This window comes from Chiloscyllium plagiosum, unplaced genomic scaffold, assembly GCF_037043375.1.
Source record: "Chiloscyllium plagiosum isolate Xiang-an unplaced genomic scaffold, Cpla_swu_hap1 HiC_scaffold_55, whole genome shotgun sequence".
Lineage (NCBI taxonomy): Eukaryota > Metazoa > Chordata > Chondrichthyes > Orectolobiformes > Hemiscylliidae > Chiloscyllium > Chiloscyllium plagiosum.
The window spans coordinates 1,035,201-1,051,007 of record NW_028270194.1 but is presented as its reverse complement, the minus strand read 5'-3'; the positions used below and the strand labels follow the sequence as shown (position 1 = coordinate 1,051,007).

Here is a 15,807-nt window from a genome sequence, read left to right as displayed (position 1 = left end):
CCGACCAGATATCCCATCCCAATCTAGTCGTACCTGCCGGCACCCGGGCCATATCCCTCCAAACCCTTCCTATTTATATAGCCATCCAGATGCCTTTTAAATGTTGCAATTGTACTAGCCTCCGCCACTTCCTCTGGCAGCTCATTCCATACACGTACCACCCTCTGTGTGAAAAAGGTGCCCCTTAGTTCTCTTTCATATCTTTTCCCTCTCACCCTAAACCTCTGCCCTCTAGTGCTGGTCTCCCGCACCCCAGGGAAAAGACTTTCTCTATTTATCCTATCTATACGCCTCATGATTTTATATCAATGATATAAATATCTCAGCAAGGGGCCCAGCAATCACTTCCCTAGCTTCCCACAGACCTGCTCAGGTCCTGGGCATTTATCCACTTGTATGCGTTTCAAGGCATCCAGCATTCCTCCTCTGCAATGTGGACAATTTACAAGATGTCACCATCCATTTCCCTATATTCTATACTTCTCCCTACATTCTATCCTTTTCCACAGTAAACACTGATGCAAACTACTCGTTTAGTATCGCCCAGCCCCCCCCCCCCCCCACCCCCCACCTCTCCTGCGGCTCGACACAAAGGCCGCTGTGCTGATCATTGAGGGGCCCTATTCTCTCCCTAGTCACCCTTTTGTCCTTATAATGTATTTGTAAAAACCCTTTGGATTTTCCTTAACTCTATCTGCCAAAGCTATCTCAGGTCCCCTTTTTGCCCTCCTGATTTCCCGACTGTCTTTATACTCTGGTAAGGATTCACTCGATCTATCCTGTCTATACCTGACATGTGCTTCCTTCTTTTTCTTAACCAAACCCTCATTTTCTTAGGCTCTTTGGTAAACGGAAGCACCTCCCTTCTTGCTGAGCAAAGGATCTTAGTGCGCTGTGGCGTGGCTCTCCAGTAGCGGAGCCATCGAGACAAAGAGGCCGAATGTTGGCTGCCAAGAGCAAGACATACCGGGCTTTGCCGACCTCCTGACGCCACGGCTCTGCGGCACCGCGAGTGGGCCGTGTCTCTGCACGGGCCGGAGCCCAGCATGTAACGGGCGACGTGCGTGATTGTGGATTGAAAGCCGATATCCTGGCCTCACTTGAGCTGCAGCTTTCTGACAAGGCTTGTTCTGTGGCTCGCAGCACCTTGAAAACCGGCCTATTTGGGCACCCGGTATGCCACTCGGCTGTCGGCTGGCCTTCTTAGCGCAGTAGGCAGCGCGTCAGTCTCATAATCTGAAGGTCCTGAGTTCAATCCTCAGAGAAGGCAAGACTGTGGCCTTTGCCACCGTGCGTGTTTTCTTTCTCTCCGCGGGCAAGAATATTTGCTTTGGACGGCTTCACGCCTGATTTGAGCTGACCACACCAGAGCAAACGCGCTGCTGCAAGGTTTAACATCTGGGCGACACGTGCTCAACTTTTTGTTCTGCGCAGCATTTTGTAAACTCACCATCGTGCCATCTGTGCAGCAGCAAAGACTGGAGCCACATGCAGGGTTCACGCGAGGTCACACTGCTTGCGTCCCAAACGTGTCCCCAGGAAAAGCATTGTGGAGAATGTGGGCATCGATCCCACTACCTCTCGCATGCTAAGCGAGCGCTCTACCATTTGAGCTAATTCCCCTATGCTAGGTGCTCACCTCAGCCCCATGGTGCTTCGGAACGATGAGCTGAGAGCAGCAGGCGATTTCCTCTCGAGATTGTACGCTGTATTCAGCCGAACAACGCGATGCGACTATCGGCACATCCGAGCAGCAGCAGCACGAGCGCGAAGTCTTCTGGAAAACACGGTGCCGCCGAAAGAATCGCCAGCGAGACGCTCTGAGATTCCAGAATCCAAAGGAACCGATCGGCACGAGCAGTCACAACAAGTGTGAGGTAGCACTCGAGAGCGCTGTCTGACTGATTGGAGACTTGCGACACTTTCAAGTGAGTGCTGACTGACTGCGTGGATGTTGTGTTCCTCCAGAGGGCTCCCTGCTGCTCGTGGTTTGCAACTGCAGACGTCACAGCACACCAACAGGCAGAATTCTCTGAAGAAGAAGAAGGTGTATTTTGGAGAAAGAGAACACTGGGGGCTGTTACCAGACAAAAAAAGAGGGCTTCTCCTTCATCCTCGTGAGCTGCAGCCATGCGGTCAGGTTCCGCAAAGTGCTGCTTTCAGATACACGCCAAGCAGGCCGAGATGCAAATAGCAACCGCCACTCGTCTGAAGCAGCACCCGCGAGCCCTGTCTGACCGGTAGGGCCTTTCCTTAGTGCTGACCTGCTCGGATGCGTTGCTGTTCAACTTGTGCAACTGTGGAAGTGGCACACCCCGTGCAGGCCAAATTTCAAGAAGAAGAAACGAAGAGAAGTCCACAGCCAGTTTTCCGACAGGAATGGAAGGCTCCTTCGTCCGGACATTGACATAGTAAGTTGTCATCGAGCAGTTTAGAGCGCTGCTTCGCGGGAAAACTTTGCTTGGAAGGAGTCATAGAGTCATAGAGATGTACATCACGGAAAGAGACCCTTCGGTCGGACCGTTCCGACCAGATATCCCATCCCAATGTAGTCGTACCTGCCGGCACCCGGGCCATATCCCTCCAAACCCTTCCTATTTATATAGCCATCCAGATGCCTTTTAAATGTTGCAATTGTACTAGCCTCCGCCACTTCCTCTGGCAGCTCATTCCATACACGTACCACCCTCTGTGTGAAAAAGGTGCCCCTTAGTTCTCTTTCATATCTTTTCCCTCTCACCCTAAACCTCTGCCCTCTAGTGCTGGTCTCCCGCACCCCAGGGAAAAGACTTTGTCTATTTATCCTATCTATACGCCTCATGATTTTATATCAATGATATAAATATCTCAGCAAGGGGCCCAGCAATCACTTCCCTAGCTTCCCACAGACCTGCTCAGGTCCTGGGCATTTATCCACTTGTATGCGTTTCAAGGCATCCAGCATTCCTCCTCTGCAATGTGGACAATTTACAAGATGTCACCATCCATTTCCCTATATTCTATACTTCTCCCTACATTCTATCCTTTTCCACAGTAAACACTGATGCAAACTACTCGTTTAGTATCGCCCAGCCCCCCCCCCCCCCACCCCCCACCTCTCCTGCGGCTCGACACAAAGGCCGCTGTGCTGATCATTGAGGGGCCCTATTCTCTCCCTAGTCACCCTTTTGTCCTTATAATGTATTTGTAAAAACCCTTTGGATTTTCCTTAACTCTATCTGCCAAAGCTATCTCAGGTCCCCTTTTTGCCCTCCTGATTTCCCGACTGTCTTTATACTCTGGTAAGGATTCACTCGATCTATCCTGTCTATACCTGACATGTGCTTCCTTCTTTTTCTTAACCAAACCCTCATTTTCTTAGGCTCTTTGGTAAACGGAAGCACCTCCCTTCTTGCTGAGCAAAGGATCTTAGTGCGCTGTGGCGTGGCTCTCCAGTAGCGGAGCCATCGAGACAAAGAGGCCGAATGTTGGCTGCCAAGAGCAAGACATACCGGGCTTTGCCGACCTCCTGACGCCACGGCTCTGCGGCACCGCGAGTGGGCCGTGTCTCTGCACGGGCCGGAGCCCAGCATGTAACGGGCGACGTGCGTGATTGTGGATTGAAAGCCGATATCCTGGCCTCACTTGAGCTGCAGCTTTCTGACAAGGCTTGTTCTGTGGCTCGCAGCACCTTGAAAACCGGCCTATTTGGGCACCCGGTATGCCACTCGGCTGTCGGCTGGCCTTCTTAGCGCAGTAGGCAGCGCGTCAGTCTCATAATCTGAAGGTCCTGAGTTCAATCCTCAGAGAAGGCAAGACTGTGGCCTTTGCCACCGTGCGTGTTTTCTTTCTCTCCGCGGGCAAGAATATTTGCTTTGGACGGCTTCACGCCTGATTTGAGCTGACCACACCAGAGCAAACGCGCTGCTGCAAGGTTTAACATCTGGGCGACACGTGCTCAACTTTTTGTTCTGCGCAGCATTTTGTAAACTCACCATCGTGCCATCTGTGCAGCAGCAAAGACTGGAGCCACATGCAGGGTTCACGCGAGGTCACACTGCTTGCGTCCCAAACGTGTCCCCAGGAAAAGCATTGTGGAGAATGTGGGCATCGATCCCACTACCTCTCGCATGCTAAGCGAGCGCTCTACCATTTGAGCTAATTCCCCTATGCTAGGTGCTCACCTCAGCCCCATGGTGCTTCGGAACGATGAGCTGAGAGCAGCAGGCGATTTCCTCTCGAGATTGTACGCTGTATTCAGCCGAACAACGCGATGCGACTATCGGCACATCCGAGCAGCAGCAGCACGAGCGCGAAGTCTTCTGGAAAACACGGTGCCGCCGAAAGAATCGCCAGCGAGACGCTCTGAGATTCCAGAATCCAAAGGAACCGATCGGCACGAGCAGTCACAACAAGTGTGAGGTAGCACTCGAGAGCGCTGTCTGACTGATTGGAGACTTGCGACACTTTCAAGTGAGTGCTGACTGACTGCGTGGATGTTGTGTTCCTCCAGAGGGCTCCCTGCTGCTCGTGGTTTGCAACTGCAGACGTCACAGCACACCAACAGGCAGAATTCTCTGAAGAAGAAGAAGGTGTATTTTGGAGAAAGAGAACACTGGGGGCTGTTACCAGACAAAAAAAGAGGGCTTCTCCTTCATCCTCGTGAGCTGCAGCCATGCGGTCAGGTTCCGCAAAGTGCTGCTTTCAGATACACGCCAAGCAGGCCGAGATGCAAATAGCAACCGCCACTCGTCTGAAGCAGCACCCGCGAGCCCTGTCTGACCGGTAGGGCCTTTCCTTAGTGCTGACCTGCTCGGATGCGTTGCTGTTCAACTTGTGCAACTGTGGAAGTGGCACACCCCGTGCAGGCCAAATTTCAAGAAGAAGAAACGAAGAGAAGTCCACAGCCAGTTTTCCGACAGGAATGGAAGGCTCCTTCGTCCGGACATTGACATAGTAAGTTGTCATCGAGCAGTTTAGAGCGCTGCTTCGCGGGAAAACTTTGCTTGGAAGGAGTCATAGAGTCATAGAGATGTACATCACGGAAAGAGACCCTTCGGTCGGACCGTTCCGACCAGATATCCCATCCCAATCTAGTCGTACCTGCCGGCACCCGGGCCATATCCCTCCAAACCCTTCCTATTTATATAGCCATCCAGATGCCTTTTAAATGTTGCAATTGTACTAGCCTCCGCCACTTCCTCTGGCAGCTCATTCCATACACGTACCACCCTCTGTGTGAAAAAGGTGCCCCTTAGTTCTCTTTCATATCTTTTCCCTCTCACCCTAAACCTCTGCCCTCTAGTGCTGGTCTCCCGCACCCCAGGGAAAAGACTTTCTCTATTTATCCTATCTATACGCCTCATGATTTTATATCAATGATATAAATATCTCAGCAAGGGGCCCAGCAATCACTTCCCTAGCTTCCCACAGACCTGCTCAGGTCCTGGGCATTTATCCACTTGTATGCGTTTCAAGGCATCCAGCATTCCTCCTCTGCAATGTGGACAATTTACAAGATGTCACCATCCATTTCCCTATATTCTATACTTCTCCCTACATTCTATCCTTTTCCACAGTAAACACTGATGCAAACTACTCGTTTAGTATCGCCCAGCCGCCCCCCCCCCACCCCCCACCTCTCCTGCGGCTCGACACAAAGGCCGCTGTGCTGATCATTGAGGGGCCCTATTCTCTCCCTAGTCACCCTTTTGTCCTTATAATGTATTTGTAAAAACCCTTTGGATTTTCCTTAACTCTATCTGCCAAAGCTATCTCAGGTCCCCTTTTTGCCCTCCTGATTTCCCGACTGTCTTTATACTCTGGTAAGGATTCACTCGATCTATCCTGTCTATACCTGACATGTGCTTCCTTCTTTTTCTTAACCAAACCCTCATTTTCTTAGGCTCTTTGGTAAACGGAAGCACCTCCCTTCTTGCTGAGCAAAGGATCTTAGTGCGCTGTGGCGTGGCTCTCCAGTAGCGGAGCCATCGAGACAAAGAGGCCGAATGTTGGCTGCCAAGAGCAAGACATACCGGGCTTTGCCGACCTCCTGACGCCACGGCTCTGCGGCACCGCGAGTGGGCCGTGTCTCTGCACGGGCCGGAGCCCAGCATGTAACGGGCGACGTGCATGATTGTGGATTGAAAGCCGATATCCTGGCCTCACTTGAGCTGCAGCTTTCTGACAAGGCTTGTTCTGTGGCTCGCAGCACCTTGAAAACCGGCCTATTTGGGCACCCGGTATGCCACTCGGCTGTCGGCTGGCCTTCTTAGCGCAGTAGGCAGCGCGTCAGTCTCATAATCTGAAGGTCCTGAGTTCAATCCTCAGAGAAGGCAAGACTGTGGCCTTTGCCACCGTGCGTGTTTTCTTTCTCTCCGCGGGCAAGAATATTTGCTTTGGACGGCTTCACGCCTGATTTGAGCTGACCACACCAGAGCAAACGCGCTGCTGCAAGGTTTAACATCTGGGCGACACGTGCTCAACTTTTTGTTCTGCGCAGCATTTTGTAAACTCACCATCGTGCCATCTGTGCAGCAGCAAAGACTGGAGCCACATGCAGGGTTCACGCGAGGTCACACTGCTTGCGTCCCAAACGTGTCCCCAGGAAAAGCATTGTGGAGAATGTGGGCATCGATCCCACTACCTCTCGCATGCTAAGCGAGCGCTCTACCATTTGAGCTAATTCCCCTATGCTAGGTGCTCACCTCAGCCCCATGGTGCTTCGGAACGATGAGCTGAGAGCAGCAGGCGATTTCCTCTCGAGATTGTACGCTGTATTCAGCCGAACAACGCGATGCGACTATCGGCACATCCGAGCAGCAGCAGCACGAGCGCGAAGTCTTCTGGAAAACACGGTGCCGCCGAAAGAATCGCCAGCGAGACGCTCTGAGATTCCAGAATCCAAAGGAACCGATCGGCACGAGCAGTCACAACAAGTGTGAGGTAGCACTCGAGAGCGCTGTCTGACTGATTGGAGACTTGCGACACTTTCAAGTGAGTGCTGACTGACTGCGTGGATGTTGTGTTCCTCCAGAGGGCTCCCTGCTGCTCGTGGTTTGCAACTGCAGACGTCACAGCACACCAACAGGCAGAATTCTCTGAAGAAGAAGAAGGTGTATTTTGGAGAAAGAGAACACTGGGGGCTGTTACCAGACAAAAAAAGAGGGCTTCTCCTTCATCCTCGTGAGCTGCAGCCATGCGGTCAGGTTCCGCAAAGTGCTGCTTTCAGATACACGCCAAGCAGGCCGAGATGCAAATAGCAACCGCCACTCGTCTGAAGCAGCACCCGCGAGCCCTGTCTGACCGGTAGGGCCTTTCCTTAGTGCTGACCTGCTCGGATGCGTTGCTGTTCAACTTGTGCAACTGTGGAAGTGGCACACCCCGTGCAGGCCAAATTTCAAGAAGAAGAAACGAAGAGAAGTCCACAGCCAGTTTTCCGACAGGAATGGAAGGCTCCTTCGTCCGGACATTGACATAGTAAGTTGTCATCGAGCAGTTTAGAGCGCTGCTTCGCGGGAAAACTTTGCTTGGAAGGAGTCATAGAGTCATAGAGATGTACATCACGGAAAGAGACCCTTCGGTCGGACCGTTCCGACCAGATATCCCATCCCAATGTAGTCGTACCTGCCGGCACCCGGGCCATATCCCTCCAAACCCTTCCTATTTATATAGCCATCCAGATGCCTTTTAAATGTTGCAATTGTACTAGCCTCCGCCACTTCCTCTGGCAGCTCATTCCATACACGTACCACCCTCTGTGTGAAAAAGGTGCCCCTTAGTTCTCTTTCATATCTTTTCCCTCTCACCCTAAACCTCTGCCCTCTAGTGCTGGTCTCCCGCACCCCAGGGAAAAGACTTTGTCTATTTATCCTATCTATACGCCTCATGATTTTATATCAATGATATAAATATCTCAGCAAGGGGCCCAGCAATCACTTCCCTAGCTTCCCACAGACCTGCTCAGGTCCTGGGCATTTATCCACTTGTATGCGTTTCAAGGCATCCAGCATTCCTCCTCTGCAATGTGGACAATTTACAAGATGTCACCATCCATTTCCCTATATTCTATACTTCTCCCTACATTCTATCCTTTTCCACAGTAAACACTGATGCAAACTACTCGTTTAGTATCGCCCAGCCCCCCCCCCCCCCCCCCAACCCCCCACCTCTCCTGCGGCTCGACACAAAGGCCGCTGTGCTGATCATTGAGGGGCCCTATTCTCTCCCTAGTCACCCTTTTGTCCTTATAATGTATTTGTAAAAACCCTTTGGATTTTCCTTAACTCTATCTGCCAAAGCTATCTCAGGTCCCCTTTTTGCCCTCCTGATTTCCCGACTGTCTTTATACTCTGGTAAGGATTCACTCGATCTATCCTGTCTATACCTGACATGTGCTTCCTTCTTTTTCTTAACCAAACCCTCATTTTCTTAGGCTCTTTGGTAAACGGAAGCACCTCCCTTCTTGCTGAGCAAAGGATCTTAGTGCGCTGTGGCGTGGCTCTCCAGTAGCGGAGCCATCGAGACAAAGAGGCCGAATGTTGGCTGCCAAGAGCAAGACATACCGGGCTTTGCCGACCTCCTGACGCCACGGCTCTGTGGCACCGCGAGTGGGCCGTGTCTCTGCACGGGCCGGAGCCCAGCATGTAACGGGCGACGTGCGTGATTGTGGATTGAAAGCCGATATCCTGGCCTCACTTGAGCTGCAGCTTTCTGACAAGGCTTGTTCTGTGGCTCGCAGCACCTTGAAAACCGGCCTATTTGGGCACCCGGTATGCCACTCGGCTGTAGGCTGGCCTTCTTAGCGCAGTAGGCAGCGCGTCAGTCTCATAATCTGAAGGTCCTGAGTTCAATCCTCAGAGAAGGCAAGACTGTGGCCTTTGCCACCGTGCGTGTTTTCTTTCTCTCCGCGGGCAAGAATATTTGCTTTGGACGGCTTCACGCCTGATTTGAGCTGACCACACCAGAGCAAACGCGCTGCTGCAAGGTTTAACATCTGGGCGACACGTGCTCAACTTTTTGTTCTGCGCAGCATTTTGTAAACTCACCATCGTGCCATCTGTGCAGCAGCAAAGACTGGAGCCACATGCAGGGTTCACGCGAGGTCACACTGCTTGCGTCCCAAACGTGTCCCCAGGAAAAGCATTGTGGAGAATGTGGGCATCGATCCCACTACCTCTCGCATGCTAAGCGAGCGCTCTACCATTTGAGCTAATTCCCCTATGCTAGGTGCTCACCTCAGCCCCATGGTGCTTCGGAACGATGAGCTGAGAGCAGCAGGCGATTTCCTCTCGAGATTGTACGCTGTATTCAGCCGAACAACGCGATGCGACTATCGGCACATCCGAGCAGCAGCAGCACGAGCGCGAAGTCTTCTGGAAAACACGGTGCCGCCGAAAGAATCGCCAGCGAGACGCTCTGAGATTCCAGAATCCAAAGGAACCGATCGGCACGAGCAGTCACAACAAGTGTGAGGTAGCACTCGAGAGCGCTGTCTGACTGATTGGAGACTTGCGACACTTTCAAGTGAGTGCTGACTGACTGCGTGGATGTTGTGTTCCTCCAGAGGGCTCCCTGCTGCTCGTGGTTTGCAACTGCAGACGTCACAGCACACCAACAGGCAGAATTCTCTGAAGAAGAAGAAGGTGTATTTTGGAGAAAGAGAACACTGGGGGCTGTTACCAGACAAAAAAAGAGGGCTTCTCCTTCATCCTCGTGAGCTGCAGCCATGCGGTCAGGTTCCGCAAAGTGCTGCTTTCAGATACACGCCAAGCAGGCCGAGATGCAAATAGCAACCGCCACTCGTCTGAAGCAGCACCCGCGAGCCTTGTCTGACCGGTAGGGCCTTTCCTTAGTGCTGACCTGCTCGGATGCGTTGCTGTTCAACTTGTGCAACTGTGGAAGTGGCACACCCCGTGCAGGCCAAATTTCAAGAAGAAGAAACGAAGAGAAGTCCACAGCCAGTTTTCCGACAGGAATGGAAGGCTCCTTCGTCCGGACATTGACATAGTAAGTTGTCATCGAGCAGTTTAGAGCGCTGCTTCGCGGGAAAACTTTGCTTGGAAGGAGTCATAGAGTCATAGAGATGTACATCACGGAAAGAGACCCTTCGGTCGGACCGTTCCGACCAGATATCCCATCCCAATCTAGTCGTACCTGCCGGCACCCGGGCCATATCCCTCCAAACCCTTCCTATTTATATAGCCATCCAGATGCCTTTTAAATGTTGCAATTGTACTAGCCTCCGCCACTTCCTCTGGCAGCTCATTCCATACACGTACCACCCTCTGTGTGAAAAAGGTGCCCCTTAGTTCTCTTTCATATCTTTTCCCTCTCACCCTAAACCTCTGCCCTCTAGTGCTGGTCTCCCGCACCCCAGGGAAAAGACTTTCTCTATTTATCCTATCTATACGCCTCATGATTTTATATCAATGATATAAATATCTCAGCAAGGGGCCCAGCAATCACTTCCCTAGCTTCCCACAGACCTGCTCAGGTCCTGGGCATTTATCCACTTGTATGCGTTTCAAGGCATCCAGCATTCCTCCTCTGCAATGTGGACAATTTACAAGATGTCACCATCCATTTCCCTATATTCTATACTTCTCCCTACATTCTATCCTTTTCCACAGTAAACACTGATGCAAACTACTCGTTTAGTATCGCCCAGCCCCCCCCCCCCCCACCCCCCACCTCTCCTGCGGCTCGACACAAAGGCCGCTGTGCTGATCATTGAGGGGCCCTATTCTCTCCCTAGTCACCCTTTTGTCCTTATAATGTATTTGTAAAAACCCTTTGGATTTTCCTTAACTCTATCTGCCAAAGCTATCTCAGGTCCCCTTTTTGCCCTCCTGATTTCCCGACTGTCTTTATACTCTGGTAAGGATTCACTCGATCTATCCTGTCTATACCTGACATGTGCTTCCTTCTTTTTCTTAACCAAACCCTCATTTTCTTAGGCTCTTTGGTAAACGGAAGCACCTCCCTTCTTGCTGAGCAAAGGATCTTAGTGCGCTGTGGCGTGGCTCTCCAGTAGCGGAGCCATCGAGACAAAGAGGCCGAATGTTGGCTGCCAAGAGCAAGACATACCGGGCTTTGCCGACCTCCTGACGCCACGGCTCTGCGGCACCGCGAGTGGGCCGTGTCTCTGCACGGGCCGGAGCCCAGCATGTAACGGGCGACGTGCGTGATTGTGGATTGAAAGCCGATATCCTGGCCTCACTTGAGCTGCAGCTTTCTGACAAGGCTTGTTCTGTGGCTCGCAGCACCTTGAAAACCGGCCTATTTGGGCACCCGGTATGCCACTCGGCTGTCGGCTGGCCTTCTTAGCGCAGTAGGCAGCGCGTCAGTCTCATAATCTGAAGGTCCTGAGTTCAATCCTCAGAGAAGGCAAGACTGTGGCCTTTGCCACCGTGCGTGTTTTCTTTCTCTCCGCGGGCAAGAATATTTGCTTTGGACGGCTTCACGCCTGATTTGAGCTGACCACACCAGAGCAAACGCGCTGCTGCAAGGTTTAACATCTGGGCGACACGTGCTCAACTTTTTGTTCTGCGCAGCATTTTGTAAACTCACCATCGTGCCATCTGTGCAGCAGCAAAGACTGGAGCCACATGCAGGGTTCACGCGAGGTCACACTGCTTGCGTCCCAAACGTGTCCCCAGGAAAAGCATTGTGGAGAATGTGGGCATCGATCCCACTACCTCTCGCATGCTAAGCGAGCGCTCTACCATTTGAGCTAATTCCCCTATGCTAGGTGCTCACCTCAGCCCCATGGTGCTTCGGAACGATGAGCTGAGAGCAGCAGGCGATTTCCTCTCGAGATTGTACGCTGTATTCAGCCGAACAACGCGATGCGACTATCGGCACATCCGAGCAGCAGCAGCACGAGCGCGAAGTCTTCTGGAAATCACGGTGCCGCCGAAAGAATCGCCAGCGAGACGCTCTGAGATTCCAGAATCCAAAGGAACCGATCGGCACGAGCAGTCACAACAAGTGTGAGGTAGCACTCGAGAGCGCTGTCTGACTGATTGGAGACTTGCGACACTTTCAAGTGAGTGCTGACTGACTGCGTGGATGTTGTGTTCCTCCAGAGGGCTCCCTGCTGCTCGTGGTTTGCAACTGCAGACGTCACAGCACACCAACAGGCAGAATTCTCTGAAGAAGAAGAAGGTGTATTTTGGAGAAAGAGAACACTGGGGGCTGTTACCAGACAAAAAAAGAGGGCTTCTCCTTCATCCTCGTGAGCTGCAGCCATGCGGTCAGGTTCCGCAAAGTGCTGCTTTCAGATACACGCCAAGCAGGCCGAGATGCAAATAGCAACCGCCACTCGTCTGAAGCAGCACCCGCGAGCCCTGTCTGACCGGTAGGGCCTTTCCTTAGTGCTGACCTGCTCGGATGCGTTGCTGTTCAACTTGTGCAACTGTGGAAGTGGCACACCCCGTGCAGGCCAAATTTCAAGAAGAAGAAACGAAGAGAAGTCCACAGCCAGTTTTCCGACAGGAATGGAAGGCTCCTTCGTCCGGACATTGACATAGTAAGTTGTCATCGAGCAGTTTAGAGCGCTGCTTCGCGGGAAAACTTTGCTTGGAAGGAGTCATAGAGTCATAGAGATGTACATCACGGAAAGAGACCCTTCGGTCGGACCGTTCCGACCAGATATCCCATCCCAATCTAGTCGTACCTGCCGGCACCCGGGCCATATCCCTCCAAACCCTTCCTATTTATATAGCCATCCAGATGCCTTTTAAATGTTGCAATTGTACTAGCCTCCGCCACTTCCTCTGGCAGCTCATTCCATACACGTACCACCCTCTGTGTGAAAAAGGTGCCCCTTAGTTCTCTTTCATATCTTTTCCCTCTCACCCTAAACCTCTGCCCTCTAGTGCTGGTCTCCCGCACCCCAGGGAAAAGACTTTGTCTATTTATCCTATCTATACGCCTCATGATTTTATATCAATGATATAAATATCTCAGCAAGGGGCCCAGCAATCACTTCCCTAGCTTCCCACAGACCTGCTCAGGTCCTGGGCATTTATCCACTTGTATGCGTTTCAAGGCATCCAGCATTCCTCCTCTGCAATGTGGACAATTTACAAGATGTCACCATCCATTTCCCTATATTCTATACTTCTCCCTACATTCTATCCTTTTCCACAGTAAACACTGATGCAAACTACTCGTTTAGTATCGCCCAGCCCCCCCCCCCCCCCACCCCCCACCTCTCCTGCGGCTCGACACAAAGGCCGCTGTGCTGATCATTGAGGGGCCCTATTCTCTCCCTAGTCACCCTTTTGTCCTTATAATGTATTTGTAAAAACCCTTTGGATTTTCCTTAACTCTATCTGCCAAAGCTATCTCAGGTCCCCTTTTTGCCCTCCTGATTTCCCGACTGTCTTTATACTCTGGTAAGGATTCACTCGATCTATCCTGTCTATACCTGACATGTGCTTCCTTCTTTTTCTTAACCAAACCCTCATTTTCTTAGGCTCTTTGGTAAACGGAAGCACCTCCCTTCTTGCTGAGCAAAGGATCTTAGTGCGCTGTGGCGTGGCTCTCCAGTAGCGGAGCCATCGAGACAAAGAGGCCGAATGTTGGCTGCCAAGAGCAAGACATACCGGGCTTTGCCGACCTCCTGACGCCACGGCTCTGCGGCACCGCGAGTGGGCCGTGTCTCTGCACGGGCCGGAGCCCAGCATGTAACGGGCGACGTGCGTGATTGTGGATTGAAAGCCGATATCCTGGCCTCACTTGAGCTGCAGCTTTCTGACAAGGCTTGTTCTGTGGCTCGCAGCACCTTGAAAACCGGCCTATTTGGGCACCCGGTATGCCACTCGGCTGTCGGCTGGCCTTCTTAGCGCAGTAGGCAGCGCGTCAGTCTCATAATCTGAAGGTCCTGAGTTCAATCCTCAGAGAAGGCAAGACTGTGGCCTTTGCCACCGTGCGTGTTTTCTTTCTCTCCGCGGGCAAGAATATTTGCTTTGGACGGCTTCACGCCTGATTTGAGCTGACCACACCAGAGCAAACGCGCTGCTGCAAGGTTTAACATCTGGGCGACACGTGCTCAACTTTTTGTTCTGCGCAGCATTTTGTAAACTCACCATCGTGCCATCTGTGCAGCAGCAAAGACTGGAGCCACATGCAGGGTTCACGCGAGGTCACACTGCTTGCGTCCCAAACGTGTCCCCAGGAAAAGCATTGTGGAGAATGTGGGCATCGATCCCACTACCTCTCGCATGCTAAGCGAGCGCTCTACCATTTGAGCTAATTCCCCTATGCTAGGTGCTCACCTCAGCCCCATGGTGCTTCGGAACGATGAGCTGAGAGCAGCAGGCGATTTCCTCTCGAGATTGTACGCTGTATTCAGCCGAACAACGCGATGCGACTATCGGCACATCCGAGCAGCAGCAGCACGAGCGCGAAGTCTTCTGGAAAACACGGTGCCGCCGAAAGAATCGCCAGCGAGACGCTCTGAGATTCCAGAATCCAAAGGAACCGATCGGCACGAGCAGTCACAACAAGTGTGAGGTAGCACTCGAGAGCGCTGTCTGACTGATTGGAGACTTGCGACACTTTCAAGTGAGTGCTGACTGACTGCGTGGATGTTGTGTTCCTCCAGAGGGCTCCCTGCTGCTCGTGGTTTGCAACTGCAGACGTCACAGCACACCAACAGGCAGAATTCTCTGAAGAAGAAGAAGGTGTATTTTGGAGAAAGAGAACACTGGGGGCTGTTACCAGACAAAAAAAGAGGGCTTCTCCTTCATCCTCGTGAGCTGCAGCCATGCGGTCAGGTTCCGCAAAGTGCTGCTTTCAGATACACGCCAAGCAGGCCGAGATGCAAATAGCAACCGCCACTCGTCTGAAGCAGCACCCGCGAGCCCTGTCTGACCGGTAGGGCCTTTCCTTAGTGCTGACCTGCTCGGATGCGTTGCTGTTCAACTTGTGCAACTGTGGAAGTGGCACACCCCGTGCAGGCCAAATTTCAAGAAGAAGAAACGAAGAGAAGTCCACAGCCAGTTTTCCGACAGGAATGGAAGGCTCCTTCGTCCGGACATTGACATAGTAAGTTGTCATCGAGCAGTTTAGAGCGCTGCTTCGCGGGAAAACTTTGCTTGGAAGGAGTCATAGAGTCATAGAGATGTACATCACGGAAAGAGACCCTTCGGTCGGACCGTTCCGACCAGATATCCCATCCCAATGTAGTCGTACCTGCCGGCACCCGGGCCATATCCCTCCAAACCCTTCCTATTTATATAGCCATCCAGATGCCTTTTAAATGTTGCAATTGTACTAGCCTCCGCCACTTCCTCTGGCAGCTCATTCCATACACGTACCACCCTCTGTGTGAAAAAGGTGCCCCTTAGTTCTCTTTCATATCTTTTCCCTCTCACCCTAAACCTCTGCCCTCTAGTGCTGGTCTCCCGCACCCCAGGGAAAAGACTTTGTCTATTTATCCTATCTATACGCCTCATGATTTTATATCAATGATATAAATATCTCAGCAAGGGGCCCAGCAATCACTTCCCTAGCTTCCCACAGACCTGCTCAGGTCCTGGGCATTTATCCACTTGTATGCGTTTCAAGGCATCCAGCATTCCTCCTCTGCAATGTGGACAATTTACAAGATGTCACCATCCATTTCCCTATATTCTATACTTCTCCCTACATTCTATCCTTTTCCACAGTAAACACTGATGCAAACTACTCGTTTAGTATCGCCCAGCCCCCCCCCACCCCCCACCTCTCCTGCGGCTCGACACAAAGGCCGCTGTGCTGATCATTGAGGGGCCCTATTCTCTCCCTAGTCACCCTTTTGTCCTTATAATGTATTTG

The 15,807-nt window shown here is 52.0% G+C and overlaps 12 non-coding genes across 12 annotated transcripts; 6 read left to right on the top strand and 6 right to left on the bottom strand.

Moving 5' to 3' along the window:
• Positions 1-1,197: 1,197 nt before the first annotated feature.
• trnam-cau (transfer RNA methionine (anticodon CAU)) lies at positions 1,198-1,270 on the top strand. Its single transcript has one exon. It is a non-coding gene; the product is annotated as a tRNA-Met (tRNA).
• A 280-nt stretch (positions 1,271-1,550) lies between these two features.
• Positions 1,551-1,623, bottom strand: trnaa-agc (transfer RNA alanine (anticodon AGC)). Its single transcript has one exon. It is a non-coding gene; the product is annotated as a tRNA-Ala (tRNA).
• Positions 1,624-3,721: 2,098 nt separating this feature from the next.
• Positions 3,722-3,794, top strand: trnam-cau (transfer RNA methionine (anticodon CAU)). Its single transcript has one exon. It is a non-coding gene; the product is annotated as a tRNA-Met (tRNA).
• A 280-nt stretch (positions 3,795-4,074) lies between these two features.
• On the bottom strand, positions 4,075-4,147 carry trnaa-agc (transfer RNA alanine (anticodon AGC)). Its single transcript has one exon. It is a non-coding gene; the product is annotated as a tRNA-Ala (tRNA).
• Positions 4,148-6,244: 2,097 nt separating this feature from the next.
• trnam-cau (transfer RNA methionine (anticodon CAU)) lies at positions 6,245-6,317 on the top strand. Its single transcript has one exon. It is a non-coding gene; the product is annotated as a tRNA-Met (tRNA).
• A 280-nt stretch (positions 6,318-6,597) lies between these two features.
• On the bottom strand, positions 6,598-6,670 carry trnaa-agc (transfer RNA alanine (anticodon AGC)). The gene has a single exon. It is a non-coding gene; the product is annotated as a tRNA-Ala (tRNA).
• A 2,103-nt stretch (positions 6,671-8,773) lies between these two features.
• Positions 8,774-8,846, top strand: trnam-cau (transfer RNA methionine (anticodon CAU)). The gene has a single exon. It is a non-coding gene; the product is annotated as a tRNA-Met (tRNA).
• A 280-nt stretch (positions 8,847-9,126) lies between these two features.
• On the bottom strand, positions 9,127-9,199 carry trnaa-agc (transfer RNA alanine (anticodon AGC)). Its single transcript has one exon. It is a non-coding gene; the product is annotated as a tRNA-Ala (tRNA).
• Positions 9,200-11,297: 2,098 nt separating this feature from the next.
• trnam-cau (transfer RNA methionine (anticodon CAU)) lies at positions 11,298-11,370 on the top strand. Its single transcript has one exon. It is a non-coding gene; the product is annotated as a tRNA-Met (tRNA).
• Positions 11,371-11,650: 280 nt separating this feature from the next.
• trnaa-agc (transfer RNA alanine (anticodon AGC)) lies at positions 11,651-11,723 on the bottom strand. The gene has a single exon. It is a non-coding gene; the product is annotated as a tRNA-Ala (tRNA).
• A 2,099-nt stretch (positions 11,724-13,822) lies between these two features.
• trnam-cau (transfer RNA methionine (anticodon CAU)) lies at positions 13,823-13,895 on the top strand. The gene has a single exon. It is a non-coding gene; the product is annotated as a tRNA-Met (tRNA).
• A 280-nt stretch (positions 13,896-14,175) lies between these two features.
• On the bottom strand, positions 14,176-14,248 carry trnaa-agc (transfer RNA alanine (anticodon AGC)). The gene has a single exon. It is a non-coding gene; the product is annotated as a tRNA-Ala (tRNA).
• Between the last annotated feature and the right edge of the window lie 1,559 nt (positions 14,249-15,807).